Source organism: Cylas formicarius, unplaced genomic scaffold (genome assembly GCF_029955315.1).
Source record: "Cylas formicarius isolate icCylForm1 unplaced genomic scaffold, icCylForm1.1 PGA_scaffold_4__25_contigs__length_36172078, whole genome shotgun sequence".
NCBI classification, from domain to species: Eukaryota; Metazoa; Arthropoda; class Insecta; order Coleoptera; family Brentidae; genus Cylas; species Cylas formicarius.
Window position 1 is genome coordinate 6,512,896 of NW_026844334.1, and position 25,356 is coordinate 6,538,251.

A 25,356-nucleotide genomic window follows, 5' to 3' on the forward strand; every position below is an offset into this window, starting at 1 on the left:
TAATAGTATAGTATTTATATTTCCACACCATCGGGTTTTCCAGGTCAAGTAGATTTTCAGATGTAAATGTCGATCTTCATCAGCGAGATTTCTTCGGAAAACTGGCAGCTCACGTTCGCAATAACTAGACCACCGGCGTCGCAGGAAAATTTGGTTTCATCCTTCTCAAGAATTTCAGGATAGCGAAATAATGTGCCTTTTCCTTCTAGCGAGTTTTCGCTACCATTCAACGGTTTGCCAGGAATATGAAGCAATTAGTACTTCGAGCACTTCCAATTACTATTATTTCACCCTGTTCGGTATTTAATTTATTCAATTCCGCCTCGATAGAACAATCTAATTAAAAACTTCACCTCGGCACAATTTACTCAGAGATAATTTTAATTCGGTTATACCAACAATGTCGGTTTATGCACGGCCGTGGCGTATCGTCTGTTTTATTCACTCGCTAGACTTAACTAAATAACGGAAAAACACTGTAGAAAACCAACAGTTTTTCCAGCTCCCTAAAGCAAGTTAAATTCGATTTGGTGCAACAAAAAAAAAAAAACAAACCCAGGATTACTGCGGGTTTCGTAAAATCCTTTATGTAACGCAACCGACGGAAAATGTTGTACGTATATATTCTTTATTGGCCCTTTATGGGCATGTAAAAGCCGCCTTTTCCCCTTACCGCCCAGCATACCACGGTAAATGACCCAATAAACAGATACTACGAAGTTAATAGTCTTTTAAGAGGGTTAATTGGGATTAGGGGGTTTCCGAACGGTGGAAAGAGAGACGTTATCATTCGTTAAGGGATGCGCCGAAAGATAAGACAGGCTTAGATAAGTTCGGTTTTCGTTCCGGAATGCAAACTCTCTCGTATATTTCTCGATTTAAGACCTCAAATCAGAGAGACGTTAATTTTCAAATCGGTCTATGTGATCTTTTACACGATAGTTTGGTTAACAAAACACAAGTCCTCATGGGAAAAAAATTCGGACGTGGAACCTAATAACCACCAAAGTTCTTGATTTTTCGTAACCGCAGCTGCCCATCTGTTTCCTTCCTGAGTCCTTCTGGCACAATGGTACCAAATAATTAGGCGTTTTTGAATATTTCATTTAATTCTGCTTTTTGGTAGTTTTAGTTACATTTTTATATCTTCATCCTATCACATTTGCAAGATAATTGACAATCCGCAGCAGAAAAAATTATCTTCCAAAAATATTTCCGATGGTCATGATGGACTACGATTTGTAAAACATTCTTGGCTATATCTTCTGCCTATTTCGCGAACATTCTCCTTTTTATAGGGGTCGGGGTTTATTCCCTAGTACCTTAAAATGCCTTTCCTGTCCACTGTGTGCCTTTACTCACTTAATAGATTTGTACGGGCGACTCAACAATAGAGTAAAGTTCTTTTGCTACTCCCGTCTGTAAAATACCTAATTACCTACCGATCTAGCGTGCGTCACTTTACCATGTCAGTTTTATTTCCCACTGATCCGAGCCACTTCGGACATTTCCGGGATTTTACCGCACGGATTTGGGAGCAATCGGATGATTTTGGAGATAAACGAATATATTTGGCTCATTTTAAATTTTTAAATGTTTTTCTTGAATGGCCACCATATATATTATTATTTTTTCTGAAACATCTTACAAAAACCTCTCTTTCTGTCTAAGACTATTGCTATAATATTAGTTAGCCATGACAAAACGATTGCCGTAGATAAATCAACAGATACTTATAAGCAATTTTGGTGGAATGGATGGAATAGAAAAAGTAAATCATATTAAATACATATTACTATAAATTTAACTCATATTATTTTTAATTATTATTATGACGCAATAAATGTTCAACAACACGCTCTTCTACTTGGATACGTACATACTAACCAAAACTAGTGGTGTTAAGTCACGTGATCGAAAGGGCCATACAATGAATCCACGTTTACCGATCCATTTCTGCGTAATGGGCAATGCTTACTGATACCACATTTGTTGGATCTCAATGTTATCGACTGCTTGAAGAAGTTGAGATAAATCGTTCTGCAAAAATTTTAAATGTCTAGGTAGATTAAGTGACCAATGTTTTTGGTTTGTACTTCTCGTACCCAGAATGGAATAATTGTTGGATAATAATGCACGTTATGACGATTGATTGCACCATTATTGCGTAGTTTCATCGGAAAATATTATTTCAGACAAAAAAATTGTATCGGCCCCTAGTTATTCAAGATCACCAGCAGTTTTTGGTGTAGTTCCATATGGAACGGATGATATTTGAGTTTTCTATTGGTGTGATAAACGGAAGGTTGTCTCACACAAGCTGTATACTTGACGGCCACTGACCTGGGAATTATTTTAAACTTAAAGTAAAATTTTCAATTCTTTTCCATTTTCCGTTTTTAATAATCAATATTACCAGCATATAAATTGAATTTATTTACTCCGTTGGCAGTTGACAATGTCATTTTATCATGGCCAACTAATGTTGAAATGACATTGAAAAAAATCTATACTTTACTATTTAAAATTATCCAAATATATTCGTTTCTTTTGAACAATTCAAATTTCGTGGCATATATCCTTTGCGTCCACCCCGAATAACGCCAATATCAAACAATCGCGCTATGGTAATTGTTTCGCAAGTGTGAAAGGTAGTATTTTTATTGAAAAATTAAAATATCAGACCAGCTATTAGGTTTAAGTTAAAAAGTTGAAGTCAAAAGAAAATTTAAAGAGAGGATGTTCCACTTAAAAACATGTTTTTTTTTCATTCACGTTTTTGTTGCCACCCTGTATACTTTAAAAGAATTTTGAATCCTCACAATCTTCACAACTTTGGTGTTTATCATTTTCTCATAAATTTTGAAACCAATAAGATAATGAACTTTACTCTGTAATTAGCTCAACCTGTCTATAAACATGGTCCAGAATCTGATGACTCTAAAGAAGGATTTTAATATTTTCTTTCTATGATATTTGCTCTGAGGTGTAAGAATATTGAGAGACATTGACAGAACTAATATACCAGACGCTACATTTTTGCTAGAGTTATTTTCTACGTAATGTTAGATATTCATTTATACAGGAGGTTAGCCCACAAGTGTGATTGAGGGTGACATCCCTAATCCATATGCTTGTTTTTTTGTACTCAACTAGTACAAGACGGTTCAAGTCCAATTAAGATTTCCTTGGCGAATTTCTTAGCTAAGAGATCCATCCGGTTCTTTATTTCATTCGACAACTTCAGCAGAAAGAAGTAGTAAATGCCTACATCCGTTGGTCGTTCCTGTATCGTTTTTTGTTTCTGAGGTCGCGACTCGAGAGAAAATATTCATTTTCCCGTCACGAACTGAACCCCCCGTGCATATATTTCCCAGGAAAACTGAAAACTTCATGCAAATTAGACTCAACAGTTAAAAATCAGCGACAAAATCGTGCGACTGCAGCTCTAGCGCCTCTATACGTAGTAGCGCCGCATATTTAAGTGACAAGGTCGTAACTGATAACCTCGAGAGTTGCTGCAAGAGTTTGAAATTCCGGACAACTCCGCGGAACTGGGCGGGGGAGACGGGGGGCGGGGGACGTTGACGTCCGGGTCGGCGGCCTAAGTTAAGTCTCTCGCGCTGCATTAAACTTCATTACTACTTTTGTGCCGTGTGCGTCCCGATAAATTTTGTCTGGGGTAGGACACCGGTGTCCGGGACTCTCGGCATAATCTCGCTTTATATTGTTAAAAGTTGTGTGTATGTTCGGATCGTGCAAAACGTGCAGTGTAATAAAGAACGTGACTTCGACCGGTCCGTCGTTTGCTATTGCAATGCAAGGCGACGCGGTAATAAATCAAAAAAGCTAAAAAGTTATCGTAAATAAACGGGAACGGGATCTGCGATTGTTCGGCAAAATCTCTTTCGAAGGTTGGGATCGTTTTATCTGCGTCCCACACTTCTTGCGGTTGCGATTTTGTGTAGATATATCGTCCGATGAGTAACAGCAGTGGCGAAGGAATTCCAGAGGAATTCCGACTAAATCCCGAAGAAATTCAAGGAAATGCGACAATTTCTGCAAAAACTGCAAAAAAACAACGTGCATAAGGAAAAACAAAAACAGGAAATGTCAGAAATATTGGTGACCGATTCCGCAGAATTGACAGTTGGCAGTGAAAAATACACAACAAAAAATATCTATGCGATTTGATTTTAAGGTAGCAAGGTTTTAGGAATTTATTTTTATTCACTTATAAAAGCTCAATCCAAGACCATATTTAAATTTCAAACGATAAAAACTTCAATTGGCAATATTCGTCCAATTAACAGTATTTTTCCAAAAATTATTGAGAACAGACATTTTTTAGGCAAATAAAAAGTACAAAAAAAAACTAACCTGACTACACTAATGAGAATTGATCAAATTAAACAATTGTTTTATTATCATAACAATAGATGAGAACGGAGAGGATAATAAGGACATACTAAAGAAGATCGGAAAAGGAAAGCACTACATCCAATTCTGTTGAATAATAACATAAAAAAATACCAGTCTACGATTCAGCCTGTATTGACGTATGGGTCAGAAGTGTAGGTTTGAGAGAAAAAAGTTACCCAGAAACTTCTTTCAATCGAAGTGATGTACTGGAGAAGGCGTCATGGTTTATGGCACCATCAGATAAAGAATGCAAATCAAAAATAGTATAATGGACGACATAAATGCCAAAGACTTGAAATGGCATGGACATCTGCACCGACTGAGAAAAGAAAGGTGACCATTAAAGGGTTGGAACTGGACACCAGCACAAAGGAAGGTCACCGAAAAAATGGATTACAAACATTCAAACCGAAATGGAAGGGGTCTCAACGAAGGATATTGGAATGACAGAAGACGCTGGAGTAGGGGATGCGAGAAGCGACACAATGTTGCAAACAACTCGCCATGATGATGAAAAATTTAACCTTTAACTCATACAGAGTTTCTAAAATTACACTTCAAATAAGAGGTGTTATTTTGATACAATTTGATCTCTATTTCAATGAAAAAAAAAGTATATTATGCAACAAGTGCGGTAAACGGTATTTGTTGAGTTTATTTGACACGAACGGAGTGAGTGTTTAATAAACGAGTGAGTTAAAAAGTTTACCGAACGTGTTGCAACTATACTTTTTCTACGACCGTTAGTTTTTAGGTACATTTTCGCAAAACGACAAGAATAAATTCATTGACTTGACCGTCAGAATTGACAAACGTTAAAATTCAAAGCGCTGGAATATCTCCGAAAACATCCGATTGGTCCCAAATTCGTGCGGTAAAATCCCGGAAATGTCCGAAATGGCTCGGAAACTGACGTGGTAAAGTGACGCTTCCCGCACGCTAGATCAGTGGGTAAATAGGTATTTTAGACGGGAGTAGAAAAAACAATTTCAGCCAAGGCTACGCTTACAGGACCATATCAAGCTATTCAAAATGACACCTCTTATTGGAAAACCCGCTATATTATAGGAATGTTGTTTACTATATTATATTATATTATATCATAAGCTGTAATGGAGTTTACAGATTCGAGTAATTATTATTTTCAAATTTACATGAAAACTTGCAAAAAAAGTTGAACGTTATAAGCATTGTATATTTCAGATAGTAATTAATGTTGAACTAAGCTGGAGATAAAAATTATGCGAATGTGTCCTAAATGAACTATTTCAAATATAATTTTTAAAAGGTTCATTTATTAATATTGTAGGACTAGTTAAGATTAATATTGGATACTATTTAATTTATTTATCTATCTATCTTATCTATTTATCTGTAATTTTACTTTAATAATAAATAAACCAGAGAACTCATCCAACGTTGAGTTTGCTGGACACTCTATTAGCGTTTCTGCAAAAATTTTCGTCACAATTAATAATGTGCGCTACGCTTACGTGGGTTTCGTCGAAATGCAAGATAAAAAATATTTCAACGATCGAACGAAATCCCGAAGCCAAACTTTCATCTCCCGCGTTAAGCGCAAAGAAAATAATGACCGTTTCAACGGACAATAACAATGGGCCGTCGTTAACCCCAATATGGACCACGCGTATTATCTCGGAACAAACCGAACTAATCGCGTAAGCCAATACCCGAACAAAGCAACTGACAATTCGGCCTATTGCCGAATCTGTCAAGTTCCGGTTAATATTAAAACCAAAACAGATGCCCTCTATTAATTACGGTCGGCCATTCGCGTCGGTAATCGCAGATATGCATATAATTAAGTCGTCTATAGTTAGGCGTGCCTGGGGCGATACTGACCGTTTTCCGCGTTTAGAATTATTTCGACGTGATCGGATGCGGAGGCGGCTCGACGGGCCGCTTTTTGGTGGCGGATGGGACTCCCTCCGCCATTCACGCCGATCTCTAAACGAACTTTAAACGATAACAGCCGTGTAAAGGCAGGGCATATGTGAAAACGGGCTATATCCTCTATCGAAGGATACAAAAATGTCTAATATTAGTTGTTGGAACGATTTTTGTGTTCTGTTTTGGGTTTCTTACTATTGCTTCAATAGTATGATCATTTTTGTATGCTGTAGATTTCCCATGTTTCCGTATATATGTATGTATTGGTGGTCCGGGTATTCATCCGTTCGTTGTTTGACCCTGGAGTAGGATCATTCGCCTGACGTTTCGCCAAAATATCACTTGGCATCTTCAGAGGCCGCGCGTCCATGTCACTCGTACGTGTCCGCACTTAAACCACGTACACGTATGTATATATATATATATATATATATATATATATATATATATATATATATATATATATATATATATATATATATATATATATATATATATATATATATATATATATATATATATATATATATATATATATATATATATATATATATATATATATATATATATAAACTGATAAGATAATAATAAATCAATAAAAAAATAATATATACTAATTTATTAAAAGTGATAATTCAAATCAAATTTATAACGTGGCTCTATTAAAATACATAAAGTCTCGGTCTATAGATTTTTATAAACGAAACGAAACTTACTTAAAAAATAAAGGCATAAAATGGATCGTCCCTTTGACAATCGTCGAGGACATCGAGGGTGGTGCCATCTATTTATAGATCGCCCAATTTCAAGAAAAACAACGTGAAAGGGCCGGGTTTCGCTCTCGCTCCCTCTCCCTTAATGCCTTTATAGTACAAAAGAGCTAATTCACGTTGAGCCAGAGAAATAGGGCGTCGAAATAGAGGCCGTACACTTCAGAGCACAACAAACGGACAATGAAATACAAATTCCGTTCCGAAGGTCTTGCGAAATAATTAGTAAAATTTCATCTCCGCTCCGTGGCGTTTTTAATGTAATCCGCAGACCGATGTAATTAATTAATTTAGTGTTTCTAATTTAATTCGACCTTTCGAAGCGTCTTTGCGTTAAGTTTTTATTAACTTACAGACGGTTTCGAGTTCTATTTTTATGATTACAGATTTTGTCCGCCAAATGACATCTTTGTTCTCGCTAATTCAATCATCATCATTATAAAATATTCTAAATATTAATAATGCTAAATTACATTAGCCCACTAATTCACGAAGGAAATAAAAGAAAACAAAATCTAAATATTTAATAATTCTAACTTCTTATAATTCCGCTGCCGTATAAGTAAAAGCGTGTTTATAAAGAGCATTTGCTTGTTGGGACGCTGTTAACGTCCTAATGTTAATATTAATATGAGCTTCGCTGCGAAGAACCAATTTTTATTTTAAATATAATGAAGTAGATCTACCCGAAAGTAAAATGAACATTGAAAGCAACTCAAACACTAATCTCACACGACATATTAACGCACCTACATTTTTAATTAATTAATTCTGCTCGCGGGAAATACATAATTGATAATAGCAAATTAGAACCACAGTTTTTACCAAATATCTCCAAGAAATAGATTAATTTTTAGATACGCCAAACCAGATTGAATATGAATGAATATTAATTTTTAATATAATTCAACATTTAATTATTTATATTGAATTATATACATTCGAAAGTCTATTCAGTTGTTTCAGGGCAGCATAATTCATTAAATTACTGTAATTTTGAATAAAAGTAATTCCTTATACCAATTCAGGTGTTTAATTCCATATTTTATATCGAGAATAAATTACAATAACGATATTCAATCTGAGGTAACATAAATAAAACTTAATTAATTCCTAAGTTAATTATTAATTTTATTAATTAATCAGCCGCTTCAAATTTAGATTCCGTTCTAGATTTATTCGTTTCTGTTCCAGAATGAGTTAACTGTGCTAATATAATACATTTGGATGGCGCTATAATATTCAATCGACCTTTGAATCGAATTGTTTACTTAATCAAATATTAATTATTAATTTAATTAATTATCTGATCTAATGCCAGGACTTTAGTGCAAGATTTAAATATTAATATTCCAAATGGTATTCGATTGTTTAAATCTAAAATAATTCATAATAGTACAATGATTTTAAATCAGAGTTAAACAATTCCTTAACTAATTAACAATTTAACTAAGTAATTCCTTATATAAATGCAGTTTTGTGATTCGATGTTTAACTTCCAGAATAATTTATAATAACTATATTTAATCTTAGTTAATACAAATATAAATTATTTAGTTCCTTAGTATATTAAGAATTTCATTAATTATTAACTATCTCGTAGATTTGGGTTTAATTTTAATTGTGCTACTAAATTGTGATAGTGTTATACTATACAATCGACAATACTAAAATTATTTAACTAATCACCTATTAATTTAATGAATTATTCCATCCGTTGCCTCTAATGTTCTAAAATTGAATTCTGTTGTTAATTTAAAATAATTCCTTAATTAGTTAATAATTTAATTAAGTTTTTGGTTCTAGATTTAGGAATTTCTACTCCAGATTGTGTTTATTACGAGAATAAATTGTAATAGCCTTGCACTAATCATTCGAAACCAACAATAATAAGCATTAATTTAACCAATCATATTATAAAAATTATAATAATCGGAGTTTAATTAATAATTGATTATTCGTTAGTACACATTCACGTTATTACCTCTAGATTTACTAATTTCGGTTCTATATTATGTTTACTTATGCAAGTCTTTAGTAGAAAAAAAAAATGTCCAGAATTTTAAGCAAACGGACGAATCCCCTAAACTCGTTACCCCGCGGAGCGGGCGGGAATGGGGAAAGCGCAAAGTTAGATTAAACTTAAACGAGTGTCAGATTTAATCTTGATAATATTGCGTCATTATCCTTTTCCATCATCTCGTCCTTGGGTGAGGGGGCGGCCACTCAAATGAGCGAATCGTATTAATTTTAAGTTAAAATCTTGCGCGAACGCCCAGACTTTCCGTATTTGCCCATTTTCGAAAGGATTTCGTCTAATGAGAAAAAGTTTTAATAAGTTCGAATTCACTTAATTTCTACGGGATATTGAATAGATAACCGAAACTAATTAACCAAATTGATAATTCTCGGGTAATTTCGCACTCGGGGGTTCTTTTTCAGCCCCCCCCCCCCCCACAACCCGACCCGTCCGAACTTTTCAAAACTTGACGTAAAGGGGACCGAGCGGGAATTTTTCCTCGTTTAATTGCTTTTGTCCTTAATTTGTTTCACTCTTCGGCGAATTTTCATAATTAAGGCGCGCTCCATAACAAATTCCATTGCGGAAAAGTTACTCCGGGATGAGTTTTAAACTGATCGACGGCATCGAATTTTTAATAGCGTCAGAGTGACGTTCGGCAAACAGCATTTTCGCGTAGGGAGAGTTTCCGAAATCTTGCGTTGATATTTTAACCACGTTATTCATTCATTAGTTATTTTGCATCTAAAATCATAATTACTATGTAAAACTCAGTAGGTATACAAAGTGACCACTTTTTTATGGGATTGTTGTCAACTTCTTATTTATTTAAAGATTTTATTACAAGTTTAAAAAGGCGAAGTCTAGTAGTACGGCTTCTTCGGGTGCTATGTGCTATGCCGCACGTTGACGATCATTTCTCTTTTTTTTATGGCTATAAGATAACTGAAATATGGTTGCGGCGTCACTTGTACCACTACAGTTCCGTCGACCATCGATTTTTCCCTGCAGTATCAACCTGGGTATGGATTATTGAGGCCCACTTAATATATGTCCTAGATATGATACTTTGAGTTATTTTTACCTTAAGTGACCAAGTTTTAGCGCCATACAACATCACCGGCCATACATAAGACTGAATTACCCGTGTGTAGCGGCATATTTATATGCAGAAGTAAATTCTTGGATTTAAGGAACGTTGTTTCTGTTCGGCCAATTCTTCTCTTAATTTCTTGATCGCAATCCATTCCTCATTAAGATGGGTGTTGGTGTCTGCTGAGCACCATCATTTTAGTTTTTGCGAATGGCGTTAAATTCACAGAATCCCACGTGTAAATAATACCGAATCGGAGGGTACGAACGCCACTGTCGCAATACAATTACACCCTCAGGTTCCGGATATACTGGAAACTAATATAGAAAGTTTGTATTTGGGCAAACCAAACTGTTTGGCGCGACCCTTTTGACTGCGTATGTTGTTTTAGGATTCCTAATTTATGGAAACCCAATTAGAACCGACACACACATTCATACACACACACATACACACTTAGGTATATACGCAGAGCCGCAACAGATGATTATTTTTGATTCATATAAATTGAGGCATCCGGTGCCCTAAAACATAGTTGCTAGGTGGATAAAGAAATATTAAGTTAGCTCCAGTTAGACAGAAAAAATCAAAAAATTGTAATTGTAAAATTTTATATATATACTTTTAAAATGGACACACACACACACACACACATATTTGGCCCTGCAACTCGAGCAATTTGGCCAACCTACAAATGTTGGTAAATATAATTTAAAATGCCATCGTAAGTAAAGAATAGTTCACATTCCATCATTCTCCAGGTTTCTTAAGATGCTCATACAGTGGAATAAACTTCTAAATAATTAGTCATAAAATGACGACCACTTCATCTAACGGCTCCAGCAATTACATCATACGGGATATCCGATCCCATCTGGCCTGGATACCAGCGTGAATATAAGATGTCCAGAAACCGAGCAATACCATGTACAAAACCATAGACATTCATACAAAACAAGCAATAATCCAAAAATCTATAGGCACTACGCCTCTCGCAATTTTGCAACCAATTGTCCAGTGAATCTGTTTAAATAAACAGATTCACTGATATCTGTGAAACGTAACATTTTTTAAAAAAATTGTACAGCCCCTATATACGTTTATGAATTTTTAATAAGCAATATCACTTCCCTTAAACTGCAACAACTTTATTTTTCACCAAATTCTTTATTAAAAAACAAATCATCCGTTGGTGAGCTTTGGTTAGTTTTGATACTCGTGCGTAATGGTTATTTAACTGCAACTAGTTCTCTAATGATGTCTAATTATATTAGTTTATAAAACAAGGCTCCATGTTTCTATCTTAAATTACGTTCAATTCCATTGAGGTATAAGATGGGACAGTAGTGAGAATACCTAACTTCGACACCCACCGGCTTGAGATTATTAATAAACCTTTCGTCACTCATCGACCGATGGCATCAGAGGCTCTATGCAACCAACAAATTAAACTAAAATGAACTAAAACTAACCAAAAATGCTCACTTACAGAGGTCAGCGTAAACGAATTAAACAGATTTCACAATATCTAAAGAAATTTCTTCGTTCAAGATATGAATCTGTAATTTCGCTATATCAACATCTTCTCCTGGCGTCGGGAAGCGTAGAAGCGTATTCCCGTTACTTGAGACTACTTTGTTAAACTTATCATTTCCCTCACGTTCCTATATAAATAAATAAATTCCTGTCGAGCGACGTAAAGACTCTTGAAACGATTTTTACGAAACGCAATGAAAGTGCGCTCGTATATAAAATTCCAAAGATCGCGTGCTTTGTACACTTTCACGTTAGTTTCGCAATAGGCGTCGTCGGGAGTCTTTAAAAGCCCTAGATTTGGATATTGACGTTAGGCGGGCGATAAAGGGGGCATCGGGAGGGGGGCTTGAAGGAACATCGATCCGTAACGTCGTCTAATCTGACCGTCCAAAGTCAGATATAACGTGACTGAGATTTTAGTTCCGCATTACTTGACCCATTCAGCGATATAATCCCACGTAAAGATGGCGGACCGAGATCGGATTTGGGCTGACGTTGCTTGGACGTCTCCGAAATAAATTATCTTTGCGGAGAGTTTTGTCTTTCGGAATCTAATTATATTCCGGTTGGGTACGATTTTTTTGGCGTTTTATTTAGGAATATCTATTTTCAACAAGTATTTTGCAAAAGTTACCAGCAACGTTATATATTGAAGGTTCAAATTAACAATAGGTTATTATTTAGGTCGTCCCATCTCGGATAAGTGAGTAGCAAAGTATTATTGGGTTTAAGAATGGTTAAAAATCGTATGCTGTAGATTTTAGACCATAGATTATATGCATTTCTGAGGGATTTTGGGATTTACCCAGTGGTTCAGACATTATAAAGATAATATTTACATTAAACGCCATGTCTGGTTTATGTCATCCGCTAATAATAGATCTGTCGCCTTTTTATAACGTTCTTACATTTGCCGGTTAATATATCGGGGTATTGCAATTTCGGCAAGAGTCACTGCTAGTCACTTCGAATAGTTCTGTTCCAATATATTTTAATTTCCTCATATTCACTAGTACCAAGTTAAAGGCTATTTTCAGTGAAACTATCTTAGCTATGATATCGTGTCTTCTGATGGTATTGCAAAAATTGCGCACATCAATCCCTCCGTTTCAGATATCCATTGGCGAGTGCGTTAAGAGCAGGCTGTTCAAGATCAGTATTATCAAGTACTTGTCCAGTGGGCTATAAGGTACGAAACTGAATATTGCGGATCGCATGACAAATGTATATTGTACAACCTAATCAGTTTAAGTGATATGTTAAGGTGTGCCACTGCTCGATCGAATGCTGAGCCTTTACTTTTTGATGGACGTACTTTTGTAATAGTTCAATCTTAATATTAAGGATGTTTCAACCATGCTTAAAGCAAAATTTACCAAAAAAACTAGAGCGTCACTCAAAGGGGAACAGAAAAAGTTGTTAATTATGTAAAATTTTAATAAAATATTGTCGCGGTTTTTCATTTTCAATTTTCATCACATTTTAATTAGTTTAGTTATTTTTGTGATGTGCAGAGACAATAAGTCACATAAAGGCGGTGTTGTTTTGTGCGGTAGAAAAAAATCGCGACTTCAAAACCATCCCGGACGCGGGTAACGAGGGAAGTTTAAAAAAAAAACGCGTCGCTGAAATTTATTTTAACGAGTGACGTCACGGGATGCCTACGCGGTATTACATCCGAATAGGGGTATGATAACAACCCGTCTAGTTTATCGTTTCGATGAACACACATACTTAAAACTTTGTTCGGTCGCTCTCGCTCGGCGATATTTCGAAAAAATTTTAATGGGAGAAAATCCGGATCCGGATTATTTTAATAATTGGATGAATGTTTACACCGTACTTAACAGGGATAACAAGATGCAAAGCTCGGTTTAGTTTTATTTTCGCAACGCTAACTGTGTGTTACGCAAGTCGTAAAAGAAGAAAAAACATTGCAACTTGCCATTATCGAACTCCGTCTTCTACTTTAAGGGCTTCTTACGGCGAGAATATCAAACAGTATTAAAGGTAGCCTCACAAATTTAAAATATCAAATACTTCCCAGAAATTTTAATTTGAAAACCGAATATTACTTTTTTATTGCTTTTGATTGATTGCTATACAATTTTGCCGTCACTGCACAATAAAACTGTTGATAATAATTTAATAAGTTACAAGAGATTAACAACAAATTGCTGTTAAAATGAGGAGGTTCATGTTTTTCTGTATGCTTAATTCTTTAAACAATATTGTTTTGAATTAACTTTAAACTTTTTTAACGTTTTCCTATAAAAAAATGTTGCTCCCTTGGTTGACTGAGCTGCGTTCCAGAAATCACACATCACAGGCCCGAAAAACAGCTGCAATATTCGACCGCCACCTCGGGAAAGCGTTGTGTTCTGTAAAAGTAAAGCGCCGCTCCCCAGTCAATCGGTCAAAAAGTGAAGTCGTTGGGTGCGCAAATATAGTGACGCGTTTCGTCAAACTCGAACGACTTTATCAGATTTTTGATGATGATTTATTAGTTTTTCAGTTCAGTTTGTAAATCTCAATTAACATACTTATAATTTATTATGGTTAGGTCAATGTTTTGGCAATGAAACTCACAAATGAGGTACAATTAAGTTGTGTGAGACTTGAGTGTCTCCACACCGTAGTTGTCTCTCTCTCTCTCTCTCTCTCTCTCTCTCTCTCTCTCTCTCTCTCTCCAGTCGTTTTTGTCTTCCACATTCCGTTGGATCACAATCTTCTTCATGACATCCTTCCGCCTCACGTGACCAAAGTATTTTAATATACGCTTCAGGATTGTTGGAATATTTAGTTCACTGCATATAGCACTGCGTATGGAAATGTTTGTTCTGTGCGCCGTCCAAGGGGTCCTCAACATCCTGCGACAGCATATCATTTCAAACGCTTCTATTCTCCTGCGGCATGCAGCATTTAATGTCCAAGATTCCGACCCATGAGTTGCGATGGAGAATGTTAGCGCTTTGAGAAGTCTCATCTTGGTCATTGACTGAATGTTGTAGTCTTTCCAGATTTTAGCCAGTCTATCTAAAGCTTCTTTTACCATTCTAATCCTTCCCTTGATTTCTGGATCGGGGCGTCTTTTGCTAGTTAGTTTTGCCCCAAGCTAGATGACAGTGTCTCTGGTTTCTATATCATGAATGTGTCGAAGTCGAGTGTCTGAGATCTATCCACAATCAACAGACGTAGGCCTGATTCCAAACTAGCAGCTTCCACACGTTGAAGGAGTTCAAACATTTCTTGTTCAGTTTGTGCCAGAATTATCGTGTCATTCGAATTGACACTTTCTTCCCACTGCTAGAGACTCCGCCATACCAGTTTTCTAGAGCCCTTCTAGATATTGAAGAGAAATGGGGAGAGAATACAACCCTGTCTAACGGCTATTCCAATGTTGAATCCTGTTGAGAATTGCCCTTTTATTTGTACGTGTCCTCTGTTCTTGTCATATAGGGCTCTGCCTTTTCTGAGGGGATCTGCGGTAGAGGGTAATTCTTCAATCGTTCCTGTATGATTTGCAGGAGAACTTTACTGGCATCACTGATCAGAGCGATAGCTCTACAATTGCCGCATTCGTCTTTAGCTGATTTTTTATGAAAAGGAATGTAGATTGATTCGGCCCATCTTTCAGACCATTTCCTCAGACCTTTGCGCAGATCTGATGCACTAGATCTATGCCTTTCTTTAGCATTTCAGCGACGATTCAGAAGATTTGTGACCCAGTATAGCTGTTTCATATTCCGAAGCCAGCAAATTCTCAAAGTAGTTGTGCAATGTATAATATCCTTTAATGCTGCTCAAACGAATAGGCAGCAAGCAGATAAACGAAAGACAAGTGATCGAATAAAGAAAAGAAAATTTGAGCAGAATCATATTGTCTCGTACAACATTGCATTCGTAGTAAAACATGCTATTTAATACGTGGTGTAGTTTTGCACGGAGCTTGTGAAAAAATAAACTTGATGATGATTTCGGCGAAACGAAATGTCGTACTTAAAATCTCTCAAAGCTGTCTTGTAGAGCTCAAAAAATAACACCAGATAAAAATAAAACTGAAATCCTTCCTTCGGAAGTGATGGGAACGGCATGTTATTAATCTTTTTTCTTATTTAACCATATGCGTATCTCTTATGGTATCCAATATCCCCTTGGACACATTATATACCAAATAAAAGGAAGTCAGCCAAAATCTGCTGTTAATTATTTTTAATAATTAATATACTTCCGGCAAGGAGGAAAATGTAATCTCCGAGACTTCGCTTTAACGCAAAAACGCTACGGTATTTTTCCGTGTTAATAATAATAAAACAATATTAAGCTGACGTCTATATGGACAACTTAACTTCGTCGCGGAGGAGTCTGCATTTAAACAGCGTCGCGACGCGTCCCGCCGCCGTCATTTATCGTCTCTTAAACGGAATGAAAAATCGTTAAAACGTCATAGCAAGACGATATTAAATTTGGAGCGGCTGTGGGGGTCTCGCCCTTTATCCGCGCATAATATTTCTCTAAAATAGATAAAAGTTTACCGGCAATGTGTAAAATTTGAAACGACAAGGCGCGGGGCGGGGTGTGGGAGTGAGTTGAGGCGGGCGGAGGCGGCCTTTGTCGTAAAATCCCGTATTTCGGAGGTAGTCGCGTCATTTTATAGCAGCAAAGGATATAGAATTTATACAGGGTGTCTCAGGGCTGACGAAATATAGAATGTGGGATGTACAACAATTTGCTGAAAATTTGGTCCGTAGGTTTATGACTCTCTGTAGATGGAAAATATTTTGAGCGTTACAGTGTTGCAGCAACTTTGATTCTTTAAACGAGATAACCTGTATATCGTTTCATTTTTCTTACACTTTTCGATAATTTTATCTAGCATATTCCAGTATCATGGGTACTGGGTATCAGGGATATGATGGGTACTACTTCATATACGTAAATGGTAATGTTTTCGAAATGAAAGCAGTTTTCGAACAAAATATAATTGTTCTGACATATTTGTAAGTGTGAGGTAGCCATGAAATTGGCATAAGTGATATTTAAAAAAATATGTATACAAAGCAATTTGTAAAAGTTTCTTTTTATTCTTCAAGTAAATATATGATTTTAAAAATTCCCTAACGATCTTGTTTGTTTTATTGAACTATATTTTCATGTCTTCTAAGATTTTGCAAAAGAGATGCGGCTATGTTAAAAAATAAAACGTTCTCAAAAATGTAGATCCGGAAATGCATTGTTTCCAAGATACAGGGTGTTAATTTCTTTTTAAATAATATTTTGCAAATTAATTAATTGATTTGATCCAAATTAAATAAAGCTAAAACTTAAAAAAATTGATATTACGCCCCTGACATTAATTTAATTTAGACACTTCTACTACTAATTTAAATTTAATTTAAATACTAATTTAAAAATATTTACATACATTAATGTTATTTTCAATATGTACTTTAGTGTATAAATAATAGAAACTTGCAATGTATGCAAATATTTTTATATTAAATGTTCGATTTATATAATATTTGTATCTATTTTAGATTCTTGATAAAGATTCAAATTGTGATGGAAACGTCGAATAATAATAAAGAAAAATTTATAGAATTTTGAATTCGGACCACTTGCAGAGATTAAACAAAGATTTGAATTTGTCTTTAGAGCTTGAAAGCTCACTTTAACTACGGTTGATTTTAGAAATTTTTATTTAAAAATCAAAATAGCAACTACGAACCCAGGCGACGTATTCAGCATCTCCAAAAAAAATTTCCCTATTTACTTAATAGGCTGTAAATTTCCAAGACGATCCGTTTCTTTAATACCGTACTTCTGTGTATAAAAAACTAAAAATAATAAATGTCATCATTAATTAATCAGGTATTATTTGGGTCAAAAAGGGGAAGAAGTTTTCTTTTAAATTATTTTAAAATTTGGGAGAACGAAACCTATTTAATAATCATTGAAAGTGGAAGTAACAACTTTGTCTTGCTCTACACCAAATTATTATAAAATCCTCTTTTTTTATTTAAAAAAATGTATCAAGGCGGCACAGGACTGGGTTATTCATTATATTTTGACACCCACCTACAGCATTAATTTTGAAAGGTAGAAATAAAAGTGTAAATACAAAAGTTTAAGGATTTTTGCTCTATTATATCACGCAAATGTCAAAAAAAACAAACGACGATCGCAAGCGGCCAAAATGACAGCAACATCATTTTTTTAAAGGAAATGCCCCATTATTATTCCCTTAAATCGAAGATTTTTTTTCCTGATTTCAAAGACATATAGTTTATATTTCATTTAGCCGTTCTGACATATTTTATTTTAAAAATAATTATCATTCGATTTCTGAAGAATAGCCATATTGTTTAAAAATGGTCAAGTCTGCCTTGATAACAACCATATTATCTATGTTTGTAATGTTTTTAAGAAAGTTCTACTTTTGTTTCGATTTTCCATTTTCTTGGGATCTTCTATATATTACAGAGCAAAATTCGAGCCTCTGCCTTTTATGTTCATCGTTTAAATTTTGCACTCGAAGGAACTTACACGGATGAAACTGATGATATTTTAGCTACTACTATAATACTTTCCGGATAATTTTTTAACGTCAGGATTTTCTAAAAAATATGAAATATAAAAATTCGAAGTGTTTTCGGAGCGCGAGCATTGAAGATGCCAAGTGAGATTTTGGCGAAACATCTGCAGTATTCCAGTCGGATGCAGGATTTGCAGGATTCCAGTCGGATGCTATGTGTATTGGTGGTAATCCGGGTGTTCATCCGTTCATTGTTCGAACCTGGAGTAGGATCATTCGCCTGACGTTTCGCCAAAATATCACTTGCCATCTTCAGAGGCCGCGCGTCCAGGTCACTCGTACGTGTCTGCACTTAAACTGAGGTGAAAATGTGCGGTGCGGCGCTTTTTATAATCGCGGTCTCCTCCGCCGTAAATTGTATCGCGGCGGGGTGGGGGACACGGTTGCCGCGCCTAGCGGTGCCACCTCGCTATTGATTCGACTTGATTGCGCCGCGGTGGTTGGCGCTTCCTCGCTATTGGTGGAAACAATAGGCTGTGCAATCACGCTGTTAGTGTGGTTTAGTACCACTTTCCAAACTGCAGGGAGGGTTGAGGCATCATCTCTGTTGTTTATGTTATCATGTTTTTGAATTTCAATCGCTTCCCTTATTGTTCTCTGTTTGAATTTTGTAATGTTTGCGATCTCCTTGCTTTCTCCAAAATTCATTCTGTGATCCGTCTGCAGGTGGTGCCGGTAGATTGCCGATGTCATTTGTTTGTTGATTACAGCCAGTTTGTGTTCTTCGATTCTGGCTGATATTTTTCTGTTAGTTTGTCCTATGTAATATTTTGGACAGTCTCTACACGGGATTAGATAGACTCCTTGATTTTCTAGGTGAGAAGGGTCCTTTGGATTTCCTATTAGTTGACCCACTGTTTTGTGTGGTTTGTATGTTGTTCTGATGTGATGTCGTTTCAGAATCCTTCCTATTTGATCAGTTACTCTTTGTACATATGGAAAAATAGTTGAAGGTATGTCTTCCCTTTCCTGTTCTTTAGTTGAGTCTCTCCGTGTCTTGCTTGTTATGGATTTCGTCTGTGAGTCTCACCGATCTGCAGATCAGAGTATTGGCAACGGCCTGGATTTGACTAGGGTGATTGTGCGATTGTGCATTCAGGTACCTGTCGGTGTGAGTAGGTTTGCGATATACTTTGAATAGTATAATTTTATTATTTGCCGTTTTTCTTTCTCAGTATAAGCCATTTGAAATATTTTAAGTTACCGAACTTACGCAGCAGATCTTTAGTTTTGATTGGTTGTAAAAAGTAGGAACATTGTTAAAACAATTGCAAGCATAGATGATATGATTGCTATTAAGACAGACTTAACGATTTTTAAGCAATACAGCTATTGTCCAGAAATAGAATGATAATTATTTTAAACTGAAATATCTTAAAAATAGCTAAATGTCAACCAACTATACTGAAATCAGGAAAAATTGTTCTACGATATAAGCTAATAATATATAGGGCAGTTTATTTTTAAAAAATGATGTTACTCTCATTTTGACAGCTTGCGATAGTCGTTTGTTTTTTCTGACATTTGCATACGATATTAGAGCAAAGATCTTCAAAATTTTGTATTCACACTTTTTTTTATATCTTTCAAAATTAACCCTGTAAGTGGGTGTCAAAATATAATGAATAACCCTGTACATGTGAAAGGAGAAACTAACCAAGTGATACACCGGAGTCCTAAGCGTTAAACTTTCGTCTCGGTAAAAGAGATAAGTCGCGCATTCCGGAACTCTGTCCAAAGCCCACTTGAAATCGAGAAAACTCTTGAAGCGCGACACTCCGTATAGTAAGTCGCAAATCGCATTAACGTCGGGCCTTTTCATTAAAATACATTATCCCCGCCATAAACGCCGTTGCAGTTGTTAAATGCGGGGGTAGTAGTTCCCGATCCCCGGGGAACTCTTTGTTTCCCGTACGTATTAGTTATCTTAATTCGGTCGACTTTGTTAAATTATACAGAGCGTTTACGGCACTTCGGGCATCCGCGTTAACACTTACCACTTACGGCGAAATTATTATGCATACGTCCCGACCGAGTTCGATTCTCTGGGGTTCGTTTCCGGAAGCGGGGCTCCGCACACACACATACAACTACCGCGAAACGTTTGAGGCAGATTACCTTATTATCCCGAAAATAGTAATTGGGAATGGAAAGTTTTTAAGCGCGGTCGCACTATCTACAGGGTGATTATGTGTCATACAAGAAACACACGAAATCTACAGTATCATCTGCCAAAATATAAATTTATATAATAATAATAATAATAATCACGGTATATGTCGAAAACGCCTTCAACACGGCACTATGATTTCGTATATTGGAAGAGCTTCGAAATCGAAAGCGGAGGCAGTCCAACTTGTGGATGGAAGAAAGGTTAAACGCATTTCAGTTACAATGGAAAGCATAACAATTAAAACACTCAGATACTCTTTACCTTCCATAAGAACACATTTTCGAAGCAGTTTATTTCACATTTTCGATTAAAACACGAGATACCCCGTTTCCGGTACTTTAGTCACGGGTTTGAGAGCGATGGGATATTTTAATCACAGATGATATTTTGACGTCGTAGAATAAGTGATAAAAAGTACAAAAAACACTGGAAAAAAGATTCCTGGCCAACTATCAGATGCAGATTTAATAAACAAGGCTTTTTTACTCTATTCCAATTTCAAATTCAACAGCGCCAATAAGCGACTACTATGAGAACTCTCCTTATCCGCAAAATCAATTTCAGTATTCCATAGTTTCAGAATCGCAAATTGCACACTTTCTCACTCAAATTAAAACTAGGAAAGTTGCTAATATTGCCCTTCCTCCTAAGATTGACAACCAGCAGTCGTTTAGCAACTTAAGGCCCATTTCCATTCTGCCAATATTATCGAAGCTTATAGAACGTGTCGTCCAAACTCAAATAACAAATTATGTTGAAAAGGAGAAACTAATTGACAAAACACAGGCAGGTTTTAGGAGGGGGCACAGTTATGCTACAGCGCTTCTTAATGCGACGGATGACATCATTAGAGGGATTGATGAAGGAAAGTTCTACTCGATTATTCTAAAGCTTTAGATACCATTAGTCACAATATTCTACTCACCATTCTTAAATACTTAGGTTTTGGGGAGGCATCCGTAAATTTAATTAAAAACTACTTAACAGAAAGAATGCAAAAGGTGGTTCTGAACGGGATCGATTCTGCTTGCCTAGAGATAAGAGTTCCCCAAGGCTCAATTTTAGCTCCTGTTCTGTTAATTATTTTCACAACAAAATTCTTAGATTTTCTCGAGAGTTGCAAAGGACAATCACATGCTGATGACAAACAGCTCTACCATGTTTTTAATCCCTCTCGGTTGCAACTTGACTGCCAAAGTATCAACAGTGACCTTGAAAGAATTGACAGAATTTCCGGAGATCACGGTTTGCGTTTAAACCCAAAGAATTATTCTGTAATGTTTCTTGGTGGATGTTAAGCGTCTTGCTTCTGAAGTAATCATAAAAATAAACAATATTACCCTTCCACTTCAAAACGAAGCAAAAAAATTGGAGTTACTTTTAGATACAAAACTTCGCTTTGAAAAGCATGTCTCGACTTGTACGCAAAGGGCTATTGGCCGTTTAAAAGCGTTGTATAGCTCAAGCCGTATTCTAACTCGAAATCTTAAAAAAACCTTATGCGATGCTTTTATTCTTCTTCTTCTTCCTACTTTAGTCTAGGCAAATTGCCTGTTCATTTTCGTCGTCTCTGCCTATCCCACTGCCAGGTTGTCACTCCATCGTTTTCGGGGGCAACCTAAGCTCCTGCGACCCAATGGTGATTTGTCGCGTGCAATTCTGACTGTTCTTCTGTTGTCCATTCTACTAATATGCTCGTTCCATTCTTTCTTTCTACACAATACCCACGCATTAACGTTTTCCACCCTGCATGTTCGTCTTATATTTTCGCTCCTCTCTCTGTCCAAGAGCGTTTTTCCAGTTATTCTACGAAGTATCCTCATTTCGGTTGTCTCTAGTAATTGTTTAGTTTTCGCTGTGTCTGGTCGGGTTTCTGCGGTGTATGTCATGGTTGGTCTTACTATTGCCTTGTAAATTCTCGATTTGGTTTCGATTTTAATGTTTTTATTTCGCCAAATTGTGTCGCTTAAGCATCCTGCTATTCTTGTTGCCCTTGTTGTTTGCTCTCTGACCTCTGTCTCCACATCACCATAACCCGAGATTTCTATGCTCAAATATTTAAATTTCATTACCTGCTGGATGATTTTGCCTTCAACTTCTAATTTGCATCTTAATGGTGTTTTTGATGTTGTCATGCATTTAGTTTTTTGGGCCGATATTATCATATTAAGTGATTTGGCAGTGCAGTTAAATCGATGTAATAGTCGTTGCAGATCGTCTTCACTTTCAGCCACCAGTACGGCGTCATCAGCGTAGCACAGAATATTGATTTCATGGTCGCCCATTCTGTATCCTCTCAGTAATCGTACATTTCTTATTACTTCGTCCATGATAATGGTGAAGAGAAGGGGGCTCAGGGAGTCTCCCTGTCGGATACCTCGGCCCACTGCTATTGGTTCAGTCAGGATCCCATTTATTTTTGCTTCGATCTGGTTTGCTTCATATATATTTACTATCGTTTTGATGAGGTTGTGTGGAGTTTGTCTGTTGTAAAGGAGGTGTAAAACGTCTCTTAATCGCACTCGATCGAACGCTTTTTCCAAATCAATAAAACACATGTATGCCGGTCTGTTGTATTCAATTGATTTTTCTGTTATCTGTCTTATGACAAAAACCGCATCTGTACATGATCTGCCCGATCTGAATCCTTGCTGTTCGTCGGCTAAGGGTGTTAAGTTGTTGATTTTGTTTGCTATAATTTTTGTTGTAAGTTTCAGTGCAGTGCTTAAGAGATTTATACCTCTGTAGTTTGAGGGTACTTTCTTATCTCCCTTTTTGAACATAAGGATAGTGATGCTAGTTCGCCAGTCATCGGGTATTCTATGTTGGTAGAGAATTTTCCGAGTGAGGGATGTTAGCTGCTGTGCAAGACACGGGCCACCATATTTAAGTAACTCGTTTGGGATACCATCTTTACCTGGACTTTTCCTGTTTTTTAGTTTTTGAAGAGCTGCAGCTACGTCGGCTACCTCAATTTCTGCGTTGCGATTCGTCACTATTTCGGGTGTATTCAGTTCAATCTCAGGTTTCTCTGGTTCATACAATTCGGTTAGGTAGTTAACCCAGGTTTCCTTTGTTATCTGATTTGTTTCGACTAGTTCGTTCACTTCCTTTCTTTTTTGCTTTTATTCTCTCCGTGTTTAATCACTGTGATGTCGTATATGGGCCTTGTTTGACAGCTTATTCGTCACAGAGTATTGAAAAGATTCAAAAATGCTGCCTTGGGTTTATTTACGGGATCCGTCGCGGGAGACCTATCAGCTGCAAGCTGGAGGAAGCGGGTTGGACGGATATGAAGACGCGGCGCCTGATTCAACGCTGTTGCTTTATTTCAAACTTAAGAAAAAATATCCCGAATACCTTTCCGAAAAAATAACCTTTAGACGTAATAACTTAAATCTAAGCTTTAAAGGGTATGTTTGAAAGATCCTTCAGTAATGACTAATGACTACTAACCTGCCCCATTCTGTGCGACAATAAATTCTTTTCCAAATAAACTAAACATGTGGTTATATTCTAAAATTTAAAGAGAACAAAAATGAAATAAAAAACATCGCGAAGTTACAGAACGTAAGAAGAATCAAACCGCTGTGCACTGCTAGGATTCTTTAAAATATTGTGGTACTTACAGTACTTTAGCCTCGACTTTAGATAATAGTTTTTGTTATTTACGGAGGCAGGTTTGGGTTTTTCTTTATGTTATATAATTAAGTGGGTACTTAACGAAATTGTAGAAATCAGCAAGCAGATGGGCGCCGCACTCTTGCCTTTTCTTGTAATTTTCCTTGTGGAAATTACCTGAATAAAGTATATTATGATTACTATAGCATGGTATGGGACACATTGATAAACTTCTTCGGTCACTCGCTCCGCTCGTGGCAAATCAAACTCGTGACTAAAGTATAGTTTATCAAACTTCTTGCACAATCCAAGACGATAGCTGCGTTATATAATGGCCTGACATCAGAATACTCACTTAAATTTTCGTCTAAAACGAATCGGGCGGTCGAAATTTAAACTATTCGATTCGGCGAGAGAGCATTTTGAATTCGACCGCCTAATTCGATTCCCCGAAAAAGTAGAACTCACAGAAACGGCGAGTGGTTCGAGCGAACATTTCTCCGTTAAGCTTCCCGGTTATTTTTAAATCCCCGCCGCGAACTAATGCACAAGTTTAAATCTTATTTCGGCGAGAAATCTCGTCCGGATGGCCTAGGCTTGATAAAACGTGTCTCCCCGTCGAAAGATTAACATGTTCGCTCCGAACTTCGGAAGAACATTTTGATGCGTTTAATGCACCACTTGCTAAATTACATAAGAAGTTGAGGGCTTTTAGCGTGGTCGCTTGCGTAAATTATAAATAATTTCTTTTCGAAACTTTCAACTTCAGCCATTTGCCGAAGCCTGGTTAATTTTTTTTTTTTTTTGGAAAAAGATCGTGTTGAAGAAAAACGAATGAATAACTACTTTTCAGTTATGGGATATTAAAAAAATTATTTAAAAAAAAACAATACCGGGTTAGCACGTTGAACGTTGTCAGACCTACCAATATTGTTCGTTTAAATATAATTTCTACGGCAACACCGCTATTTTAATGAAAAATACCGGAAGGTTTAATTTTCAAAGCTGCCAAAGCTGGAACGATGAAATTCAATAGCTGAGGGCTAACCTGGTAACCTTTCACTGATACACTTCTAAAATTTCCTATTTTCAAAAACCTCAAAAATTTCGTGCGGTGAACATCATTTTTCTACTCTTGTTTGCCATTTCCAGGATTTTTCCGCACGGGTTTGGGAGCAATCGGATGTTTCCGGAGATATTTCCCACGCTTTGAAT

The 25,356-nt window shown here is 36.4% G+C and overlaps 1 protein-coding gene across 1 annotated transcript in view; it reads right to left on the reverse strand.

Annotated features, from left to right (window-relative positions):
• Window positions 1-25,356, reverse strand: part of LOC132700616 (furin-like protease 2) — a 543,155-nt gene that overhangs the window by 113,744 nt on the left and 404,055 nt on the right. The gene's annotated exons all lie outside the window — the stretch shown is intronic.